Below are 12,035 nucleotides of genomic sequence, written 5' to 3'. Positions count from 1 at the left end.
CATCATTGGTATCTGTTGCAAATATACTTCCCACATCAGAACAAAATACTGTATCTTGACGCTCGTTTCGCTAACCGCGATAGCATCATCAGGAGATAACTGCGACGATTTGGAATATTCAATTGTGTAGGAACTATTTATTGTGTTATACATACTATGCAATAAATGAAGATCTGCTTCATAGCAAGAGTTCTATTTCCCAGAAAAAAGTGAGCCTGATTTCTTTAAATAACGTACGAAATTAATTTCCGAGATAGAAAATAGTAAAAGGATCAGTCAGATTCATGTCTCACAAACCAAAAGACTTTGGTGCACAATTTTTGCGTATTTCCACTTAGATTTAATAAAGAAGAATACGTACGTTAAATTTGAACATCTTATCGAATGTCAACAAAACATACATATTAAAAAAACGACTTACCTAATAGATATGTATAACGCATCTGAATCTGTAACAAAACAAAACTATTAAAAGTTGTTTCATTTAGAAATCGTAAGTTTAAGTACATTTTGTATTATAATCGAAAATAACGTTGCTTATAGTGGGGTACTTGAAAACTATCATTAAATCTGACACTTTCAATTACCAAAGTCCATATAAACAGCAAAAATCAATATATCTGCGAAGGAAATCAGCACCAAAGTTCAAAAATAACCTTTCTCGAAATTATCAACCGCAGAAGAGCTGTTCTCGTGTACTTAAGACAATTATCGAATATTTATTGTGAATTGTAATGGTTTTATCTAACAGTAATGAGTGAAGGTTTAATGAACAATAATCTTAACATATTTTGAAGAAAAGGTGCTTGTTTTTTTATTGTCATCAGTATCCACCGATATGACGCCTTTTGTTTTGTTTCTATGATTCATGTGAAATGTATGAGTCAATCGAAGAGTTCAATAGCAATTTAATTTCGCATCGTGTCGATGTCATTGCCGAAATCAAGATGGCGAAGATAACTTCAATTAGTTGGTTTATCGAATTTTGGAAAGTCTAACTAGAATAATTAAAAATCGCTCTGAACTGTTTGTAAAATCACGAGCAGAATTTGTTGAAATGAATTTTTTGCAGCAATTGTGTTTCAGAAAGTAATAAGTAGGTATTAAAAAAAAGGTAAATAAAAATTCACTAAACGTAGACGCTAACAAAGTATACGCAACGTAACAAGCGTTAATCGCTTGTACAAACAATGTTTATATGCTCGGTACTCGGTTACTGCCATGTAGAGAATATCAATAAAATCCGTATCTATGCATTATTAGTGTTATTAAAATGGTAGTACGTCCATATAAATACGCAGTCTTCTTCGGAATAGTAATGAATTGTTTATATGGGATGAACGTCGCAAAAAAGCCTTTGTTGGCATAAATACTTCCCAGTCAAGGTTCTTATCTAATCACACTATTTTTCCCACAGTCGAGATCAGAAGATCATCTCCTGTTCAAATTGAAAAAAAGAGATTAATTTTGGGAAAAGAGTTTTTTGGTTTTCAACTTCTCCAACATATACATATACAAAAAATGTGTGAGAATTAGAAAACCTAAAAGAGTTTTCCACCATCTTCAGATGACGACAAACTATTCATATAAACGCGAGTCAAGAGAAGTATTGCAGTTCTGCTATGTGTGAAAATTATTTTCACTGAATATAACAACAAAGTGATTTGTGTAATTGCTTTTCGAGTTTGAAAGCCGTGGATTTTTGGAATTTCTTCCAAATTCCAAAAATCCACGGCCTTCAAACTCGAGAAGCAATGACACTGAAAACCTCAGCCGTGAAAGTCTAAACCATTTTGTCAACAAAGTGATCTACTCATTGGAAAACATTCGGTGTTATCAACAATTAAACGTGTGACTACTCAGTGAGCTAAAAGCAGAATGGGTAGTTGTCTACCCATTCTAGTTTTCACGTATATAAAATTCAGTGGAATCAAGAATAATAAAAAAGTAAAAAAAATATATTGAACGGTTTTATTGAAAAAATCGGAAGGTCCTAGGTAGCATTCATCACACCACTCTTCTCATCAATATACGAAATTGAGAAAATAAAAAATAATAAAATCATTAGGTGTAGCGTAACCTGAGTAAATATGTAAAAAAGAAATACTAGGACCAACGATTTGATTAATTTTGTATCTGATATAATACCGTAGATTCTGAGGAGAGTGGTGTGGTGACTGCTACCTAGGACCTCCCGAATTATTTTTTAGCTTTCAGTTTATTATCTCCATTATTATTATCTCTTTTTTTCAATGAAACTTAGTGGTGTATCACTAATGACGTACCATTTTTTGCCACCCTAACGCCACACAGATTTCGACACGATACAAAATCTTAACTTGAATGGGAGACCTTTGCTTGTATCCAGTGTCTGAGTTGATAAAGTTGTTTGTATAGTACTAGTCACCTATCATTTGATACTCATACTTAGGTAATTGTGAAACAATATTTAATCCGCCATTTTGTAGAAATTTGCATCTTTTTCAAAGTGTACTAACATTCTATTAGTCAATCCCTGTTATTTGATACCCTTCTTTTGTTGCTGCGGCCATCTTGGATTTACAATGATACTGAATTTATTAAATTGTATTGTCATCAAAATTGAATGTGTGTACCAAATTTCAGATCAATCTGTCAACATTAATCTTGTTTCAACATGAAACCTTATATTCAAAAGTTTTCTTCGTTTTCATGAGTCTCATTTGAACTGTAATATCGCAGTGATAACTTATTTAATTCAATCGAAATAAGCGCCATTTCTGCATAAAAATTGTGAGCTTGAGAAGATGGTAGTGGACCTCTTCTGCTAACCAGCACCAGCTGCTGATGAGGCAATTTTAGGTGTATTTCGTCGATTTCCTCCCAATAGGACTCTGCTGTGAGTTTTTGCCTTTGTAAACTGCCTGAATGGCTCATCAATGTCCAACCACTGTCTGAACGTCTCCTTTTGTCGTAGAGGATCCACTTTTCATCACACGTAACGATCCGATCCAAAAAAGAATCGTTTTGGTTTCGCCTTAGGAAAAAAGAACAGACCTCGAAACGTGACAATTTCTGTCGATCGTTCAAATGAAGGGCACCTACTTTTCGAGCTTTTTGATCTTTTCAACACGTTTTAAACCATCAAAAGCCACATGGGAGTTGACGCCTAGTTCTTCCGCTATCCCATGCACCGTTAGTTATGGGTCAGTCTCAACCAGGGTCCTTAAATCCTCGTCCCATTCCGGGGCTCATCTTCTTCGAGCCTGCGGAACGAAGTTTCGCAAACCAATGTGGAACACTTCAGCAGCAACAGTACCTTATATGGAATAACGCAATCGAGAAACATGCAGAGTCAAGAGTTGTTGCGCTTGATATTTCTAAAGCCTTTGACCGTGTGTGGCATGAAAGTTTGCTAGCCAAACTTCAATGCTTTAGCGTGTCGGATCATTTTTGTTTATGGCTCATCAGCTTCCTGAAAGAATGTTTCCTGCAAGAGGCCGTCGATGGATATCCCTCGAATACTTTCACCATCAACGCTGGTGTTCCCCAGGGATCCATATTGTCTCCAACTCTCTTTTTATTGTATATCAACGACTTATTGGGAAAAACCAAGAATCCATTGTATTGCTTTGCTGACGACAGCACACTTATCTCGTCATTATATTTGGATTCCAGGCGACAGGAGGTTGAATATCTTAATGAAGATCTACAAGTAATTACGAATTGTTGTGAAAGAAACCAGGTTTAATTCAATGCCACAAAAACCCAGGCATCACTTTTCTCCAAAAAGATAAATGTTTCCGAACCAGGTATAACAATGTCAGGTCAGACAATTCCGCTTTCTGCTTCAATAAGTTTGTTGGGGGTTAAAATGGACACCAATATATACTGGCATAAAAAAATTGAGATTTATCTTGGAAAATACCGACTGGAATCTGGTGAATAATTTTAACAAAAACATAGTGATATCGATACGGAGATAAACCGGTCAGCAGAGTTCATAACTTCCACGCTCAAAAGTGGTATCGCAACATCATTTCCATTGAAACGGGTGCGTCCAGAAAATAAGGCCCCAGAAATCTGGTTTAATACTGATTTGAGAGGGTGTTAAAACAGTTTGTGATGTTACCAAAGACAAAAATGATTATTCAGTCTACAAAAATTTGAAAAATCAGTATAAATGTGCCATTGAAAGAGCAAAAGGGAGGCTTATGATAATTACATAAATACCTCCACCAATAAAATGAGGGATATATGGAAAATGATAAATTACAAAAGAAATCGTCTGGATAATAAAAACATCGACACTACCTTACAAGCCCATGATTTCAACAGTTTTCTTGGCCACATAGCGGAAAAAATTATAAGATCCTTGCCCATGACACATATTAATTTTTCATAATTATTTGTAAATATACCCACTACACAGAGCTCTTTTTTTCTAGAACCTATTATTGAAGAAGAAGTACTTGCGGCGGTGAAATCTTTGAAGGACACCAGTGCCACAGATATCTTTGGAATAAATACAAAAATATTAAAAAATACCATAGATTTGATAGTGGTCAAATTGACAAATCTATTTAATAACTGTATTAGTGCAGGTGTTATTCCAGAAATGTTCAAACATAGTAAAGTTATCCCAATACACATAACTGGTGATTTTGATCTTCCAGGTAATTTCAGACATATTTCTCTCATTCCTTTTTCAGGAAAAATATTCGAGATAATTTTGAAAATTCGTTTATCCATGTACTTTGAGAAATTCAAATTGCTTCATGAAAATCAGTTTGTATTTCGGAAGAACACCTCCACCATAAAAGCCGTAGCCAAAGCAGTTGAAAACATAGTAGAAGGATTTGAAGACGACAGGAAAACTGCACTGACTCTATTTGACTAAACAAAAGCATTTGGTTGCGTAAATCACGATTTGCTATTAGAAAAATTAATTCTATACGGCGTAGGAGGTATAGCCCTAGGTCTTTTTGGCTCGTATCTTAAAGATAGAAGACAGTCAGTGTGCTTCAATGGTATCACGTCAGAAACAGTAGCAATGAAATATGGGGTATCGCAGGGCTCTGTTCTGGGGCCCCTCCTATTTAGTCGATTCAACCTGTATCATGCCTCCAGATGACACCACTATCTTTCATCAAAATATAAACCAGAAAATAATAAAAGAAGCTACTGAAAAAAATGCCGAATGTTGGTTTGCAGCAAACAGTTTGAAACTCAACGCTAGCAAAACAAATCATATGACATTTTCTTCACAGGCAACAAGTACCAATGAACATACCAAAGTTTTAGGAAGTTTTCTAGATCCCTCTCTGAATTGGAAGTTTCACATCGAGAGGCTCTGCTCTAAGCTACTATGCTTTTTTTCACTCTCATATTTCCTATGGGGTAATTTTATGGGGTAATGCATCCGACTCTGTCGAAGTATTCAGCTTCAAAAAAAGCCATCCGAATTATTGCTAATGTTGCTTTCAGAGACCATTGTAAACCTTTATTCCAGAAATTCTAAGTCATGACACTACCTGCTATTTATATTTTCCATCAAGTAGATTTAGATTAAATAAATCCGCTAATAATTCTCTAGATGTTGCTCCCTACAATAAATTACCATCCAGTTGGAAGATTCTAGATATGATTTGCTTCAAAAAAAAATTAAAAAGATTTCTTTCAGAAAATGGGTTCTATTCAATTCGTGATTATATAGACACACCTGTCAGCGATAAGCGTAGTTGTAGTAATACCTAAAATAGTAGGAGTACTAGTCATGTGTATATATATATATATATATATATATATATATATATATATATATATATATATACATATATATATATATATATATATATATATATATATATATTCTTTTTGGACCTGCTACAAAATATACATTGTATTTAGGTAGTTAATGAAGTTATCTATCTATCTATCTATCAATACTTTGGAATATCTTTCATATATTATCGTGAAACTACAAAAATTCATTTACTTTCTCATTGACATTGATATAATCCGACCTTCAAAACATTGGTCCCCTGACAGTGTTGCCAATTCTCTCTCACCACGGCTAGTTACTGAAGTCGGCTGTGGTAGCATTAAATTAAAGTTGTTTTCTTCAAAAACTCCACAAAAATGTTTACCAATCAGCCATCAGGTGAATATGGTACGGCACTGACTAAATGTGGGAGCAATAAGTATCTTAACGCTTCAGATGATAGTGTGAAATGTTGGAATGAACCCAGTGAACCTAACACAGACAAAGCGGAACTAGAAAGTACATAATAAACAAAAAATTATAGTGAAATTGGATATAGTTCAGCTTGGATTAGATTTCGTGTACGCAGTGAGATCGTTAAAAAATTGAATGATCGTTTCTTATTTACAAATACATAAATTGAATTATCATTTTCAGATATCATTTTGAAGTCGCGCGCTTCCGCAATACAGAATGGAGAGAATCGATTTATATTTCCGGTTACTAATAGAGGTTCGTAAATTTTACATGTGTGAGCTTGATATGCTTCTTTGTGAATTATCGATTATGGTATTTGCCGAAAGAAGACCCGCGCAAATACTTATTTCGACTCAAGCAGTCACAATAATCTTAAAACTGGTAAAGTTTGACGCCTTCACAATTAATAATCATGAAATAACACACTATAATTCCCATAAGATCATAATGAAATGCCTTTTCTTAATTTTGCTTTCAAACTTGTGGTTTCTACTTCTGATACTTACAATAGTATGTGTATATTCAACACAAAGTTATAACACTGTATAGAAGTATTTACTTCAATACAGTGGTTATATTATTTCTTGGGAACAGGCCAATGAAGCGGTATGTGCTTTCAGACAACCAAATAGAACAGATATAATGGATATTTGATGTTGAGTTTTATGAGTTATGTGGAAAAACATTCGAAACAAATTAAATTTTGACCCCCACAATTTCAATGTGAACCTTTTTTTATGTATATCAAGTAAGCGAGGTATTTTTCGAAATATGCAAAACTATTGATTCCACAATTTGCTGCTATTTTGTTGCTAATAAGTTTCGAAATAAAATATTGTTTCGCTCCTGTTTGACGACAACTTAATAATATAACTTTTTTATTATCAAATTTTTTAGAATTTTGACTATATCGTAAGTTTGATCTAATTATCCGCTAAATACTTGGTGTTTCGCTAACTTGACGTCAAGTTAGCGATACATCTTTTTTATTATCGAGTGTTTCGGAACTTTGACTATAGATCGTTAGTTTGATCTAATCATTCGCTAATTAATTGTAAAAAAACGTCTTTTTTGTACGTGGTGTTTCGCTAACTTGACGTCCACTCAGCGATACAACTTTTTTATTATCGAGTTTTTCAGAACTTTGACTATACCGTAAGTTTGATCTTATTATCCGCTAATTAACTGTAAAAAAACATTTTTTGTTTTAAAAATACTTTGTGTAACGTCAAGTTAACGTTACAACTTTTATTATCGAGTTTTTCGGAACTTTAGACTAGATTGTTAATTTGATCTGATAATTCGCTAATTAATTGTAAAAAAACGTCTTTTTTGTTTAAAAAAACGTGGTGTTTCGCTAACTTGACGTCAAGTCAGCATCACAATTTTTCAATATCGAGTTTTTCAGAACATTGACTAGATCGTTAGTTTGATCTAATTATTCGCCAATTATTTGTAAAAAAACGTATTTTTTGTTTAAACAACCTGGTGTTTCGGTAACTTGACGTCAAGTTAGCAATACAACTATTTTATTATTGATTTTTTCAGAACTTTCACTATATCGTTAATAGTTTGATCTAATCATTCGATAATTAATTGTAAAAAAAACGTCTTTTTTGTTTAAAAAAAACGTGGTGTTTGACGTCAAGTCAACTGTTTTATTATCGAGTTTTTCAGAACTCTGACTAGATCGTTAGTTTGATCTAATCATTCGCTAATTAATTGAAAAAAAAATGTTTTGTTTAAAAAACGTGTTTTCGAATTTTCCGTAACTTGACTAGGTTTTTAGGTTGCTCCAATTATTCGCTAATTAGTTGCTGACAAAATATATTTTTCTTTTTGTTCAAAATTAACGGAATTAACGGAAAAACAGATTTTTTAACATGATGTCTTACTAACTTGACTTTTTAGCGTGACACCAAATGTCAAAATATTATTTTCATCCGCAACTGATTAGGGAAACCAATAGTCTAGTGAAAGATATTAATTTGGAGATATTCTTAATTTTTTAATTTTATCTGTTAGTGACGATCCTACACATTCTAATTAACGGTCTGAAAAGGTGAATATCTAATATATAAAAATGGATGTTTGTTGGTTGGTTGGTAAATGATAAACTTCTACATCGCTCAACCGATCGTGATGAAACTTGCCATGTATAAGTAATTTTTCATAGAGAAGGTTTTTAGGCTATCAATTTTTCTGTAACTCACCACTAGATGCAGCGATACAGCAACATAGTACTAATTAGTACTACAACTACCAAATTCTACGCGGGCGAAGCCGCGGGCAACAACTAGTTTCTTATATAACTATCTTTCTATTTTTGAAGTCAACAGTTGAAATCAGAACACGAAATTTTCAACTTAAACTCATAATTTCAACTTTGATTTCTTTAATGAATCAAAGTGTAAACTTTCACGGCCAGAGATAAGCGTGTCAAAGCTATTTTTCGGGTTTGTTTTCCGTGATCCGCAAGGTTAAATATCTGAATTTCGTCTATGGCTGCGGTATACTTTATCAAAGGTAATAGATGAAGTAATCTAGTTGACCTCACAGCAGATAATTCTGTGAGATCGATTAGAGTACTTTATCTTTCACCTCATCGCCTCTGAGGTCTACCACAGTCGTGAAAGAAACGTTAGGCCTGAAAACCTATAGATTACGGCAAACAGACATGTAAAAGAGCTTTGACGCAGTTTTCAAAGGGTATTTTATTGCGATTTAGATTTTTATATTTTCAATTCTTCATTGAATTTCTATTTCGCAATAATGACATTTACCCATATGAAAGTTTTTCTCAATAGACCTTTGCTCAACAAATAACTAGGATACATTTGTTTGAGAGTAATCAAGTAAAAAATATTTTAGAGTTTTCATATGTGATGGAATTGGCCAATACCTACTTGATGAAAATCCATTAGGTATTCAAGTAATACTTTGTTAGATTTTCACTGAACGGTTTACAAAACCGCAACACGTGTTTCGCTATACAATAGCTCCTTCGGGCGTCTTCAATGAAGACGTCTGAAGAAGCTACCGACCAAGGACGACGCCTGAGGAAGCTATCGTATGGCAAAACACGTGTTGCGTTTTTGTGAAATGTTTAGTGAAAATTTCCCAATGAATGTTCAAAGTTGTTTTGGGTGTATATAAGTTTTTGTCGTTTCGTTGCATTAGTTCACATATACCAGGTGTCCAATTATGAAAATCAGCGGAATAACTTTTGAGAAATTCATTTTAGAAAAATTTCCCTCTGGCTTTTCAATCGTGTCAGAGTTGACTTTTACCATTACCTCGATCACCATATCAAGGTCAGGGTTATTTTTATAACTGAAACCTGTAATTTCTATCACGGCAAATAATGGAGAATTTTACATCCGGATATGATCTTGACCACCGTGAAGAAAAATAATGGTTTCCGTTTAATAACGACCTTGTTTATCGACACTTATTGAATAACCAAAGAAAAATCCTCAAAATTTTTCATTAAATATTTTTAAATGCATTCCTTGAAAGTTTTTCCGCTGTTTCCATCCTTTAGAGACGCCCGGTATACTTGATTATTTTGTTATCGATGGTATCGATATTGGTTTGGGATAAATCAAAGAGAGATACCAATATCAGATAATTCAAATATAAAAAATTTCGTGGAATTCATTTCATTAATATGTGAAATGTTCATCACCATCCAAATTTCCATCAATATATTCCTTTTGTTCAGTGTTACCAATATTAAATTGCTTAGGATTTTTGAAGTGAGGAATATATGAAATTTTTTACATATTTTTTTTTCTCAAAATTGAAGGAAAGCAAATATGTTCAATGTTGTTTCTTCACATAATATTTTGGATTTCCTGAACACAACTACCATAATATTCATGTCATTTGCAAACATTTTTTTATTCAAATCTAAATTGGATGAGAATTTATGTAGAACATAAAATAAGGTCTGCAGAAAGCACCTTGGGAAGCTATAAGTGTTCCCGTTTTGTAAACTGTATAAACGCAGTCGTAGACGAAACGTCAGGCCACGGCCAACAGACCCGGAAAATGAAAATTGAAAACATAAAAAATGTTTGCAATGCGTCCAAACCAATCTGCAGAACAATAATTTTGCGTAATTATTAAAATTTCGATAGAGAACTGTATACATTACGATGAATTGATAATATTGGAAGAATATATCCACCTCGATTTTCGATAAGACGAAAATGCAATGAATAACAGGTTATTTCAGTTTATTTTTCAGCAATAATAAATACTCAAGCTGAAAGAAACTCTGAAAAGATGACAAATTTGGTCGAGTGGAGTTTATTAATAGAAGAAACTCTTAAAAATAGAACAATTTATCGGCATTCCGTCTGCGGTAAAGAGGGGTGTCTTGTATATTCCTGAGGCATGTTTTTGAGACTTTACACGAGCTTTACACGAGATCGGAAACTAGCACAGTTTTTATGATAAGGATATTTATTTCCTTTTCTGGTAACGTGGGTGCTTTGTTCACTCACTCAAATCAACCACCGTGTTGGTCGGTGGTTCAAGCCCCAGGCTGAACGATCGATATTTACTTGCTATTGTCCAACCCGTGTTATAGTATAACAATTTTCAATTGAAGGTAACTCATACAAATTGAACTAACAGCTAACGGCAACAATGTTAAATGTTAGAACTAAATTCTTACCGAGGTCATTTTTATTGTCTATGCATCGCAATTGTAAATAATTGAAAAGTAAGACGATTCCATAAAATTTGACCCCCGTAACAAGATAGCTTCTGCATATCGATAGGATGTACGAACGAATAGGTGAACCAGTTCGTTAAATACTTTGAAACATCGGTGAACTGATCAACACTTCGCAGGTCTATTATATTTGCGTCCTTAAAATGCCATAACTTGTCATTCGGTTTCTTTATTATCAAGCGTCCTTATCTGCATAGGCGTAGTGTGTTCTGTTTCTTTTGAAGGTGACTTTGTTTTGTATTTATTAAATATATTTTATTATATTTATTAAATAGACTGTTATATTTATTAACTTTGAAATATAAGTTGGCCGATACTTGTTTTTCAAAATACATTATCATAGATTTTCATCACATTCACACTTTATTGTGAGACAATTAGTTGAGTTAGAGAGTCATTAAACTCAGGTATAACTGTCATTAATTAGTTCCTAGAATATTATTAGTTTCTAAGTAGATAGTAATATTTCAAAAAGTATATATAAATCACTATGTATGTAGAATTCAGTTTGTTACTGAAAAAGCTACTGTGCAGCGAAACACGTACTGCGAATTTGTTAATCTGTGCTAGTGAAAATCTCACAATAAAGTGTTTTCCAAAATACATCGACTTTGAAATAGTTTTTTGGGGTAAGTAAACAACTAACAAATAGCTGAATAGTATGATTGAATTATATTATTTTTATAGTATTAAGATGGATGCCGTAGCAGGTCCAAGTAATCTATAAAGAAAGCGGAAGTTTACGTCGTTAGAAGAAAAACAGATGGTCTGTAGAGTGTACGAAAATTCAAAAAATACACTCCGTACAGTGGAAGCTGTAGCCCAGTGTTCATTTTTAACGGAAATATCCGTGTCGACAATTGAACGCATTGTACGTGAAATAAAGGTGACTGGGATTGTGCAAGCTCCAAAATTACATTGTCGTGGTAGAAAAAAAATCAAATTGGACGAATACCAAAAAAATTTTGTATGCTATACCATTCATTCTTTCTTTTTTGAGAATAAAGCGCCAACCCTCGAATCCATGAGGAGAAAGGTAATGGATAATTATCTCATTCCAAAAATTAGCAA

At 33.4% G+C, this 12,035-nt stretch overlaps 1 protein-coding gene across 4 annotated transcripts in view; it reads right to left on the bottom strand.

The window, feature by feature from the left end:
* Positions 1–12,035, bottom strand: part of LOC111506102 (uncharacterized) — a 259,371-nt gene that overhangs the window by 218,983 nt on the left and 28,353 nt on the right. For 3 of the 4 annotated variants that reach the window (XM_074181728.1, XM_074181732.1, XM_074181733.1), the window contains exon 2: positions 422–449. The exons of the other annotated variant lie outside the window; for it this stretch is intronic. The gene's annotated coding sequence lies outside the window, so the exon portion shown is untranslated. The remainder of the gene's footprint in view (positions 1–421; positions 450–12,035) is intronic. 4 annotated transcript variants of the gene reach the window in all.

This window comes from Leptinotarsa decemlineata, unplaced genomic scaffold (genome assembly GCF_025532065.1).
Source record: "Leptinotarsa decemlineata unplaced genomic scaffold, Ldec_3_MD MMD2_tig00026314_RagTag_RagTag, whole genome shotgun sequence".
NCBI lineage: Eukaryota > Metazoa > Arthropoda > Insecta > Coleoptera > Chrysomelidae > Leptinotarsa > Leptinotarsa decemlineata.
This window is presented reverse-complemented; position numbering and strand designations above follow the sequence as displayed.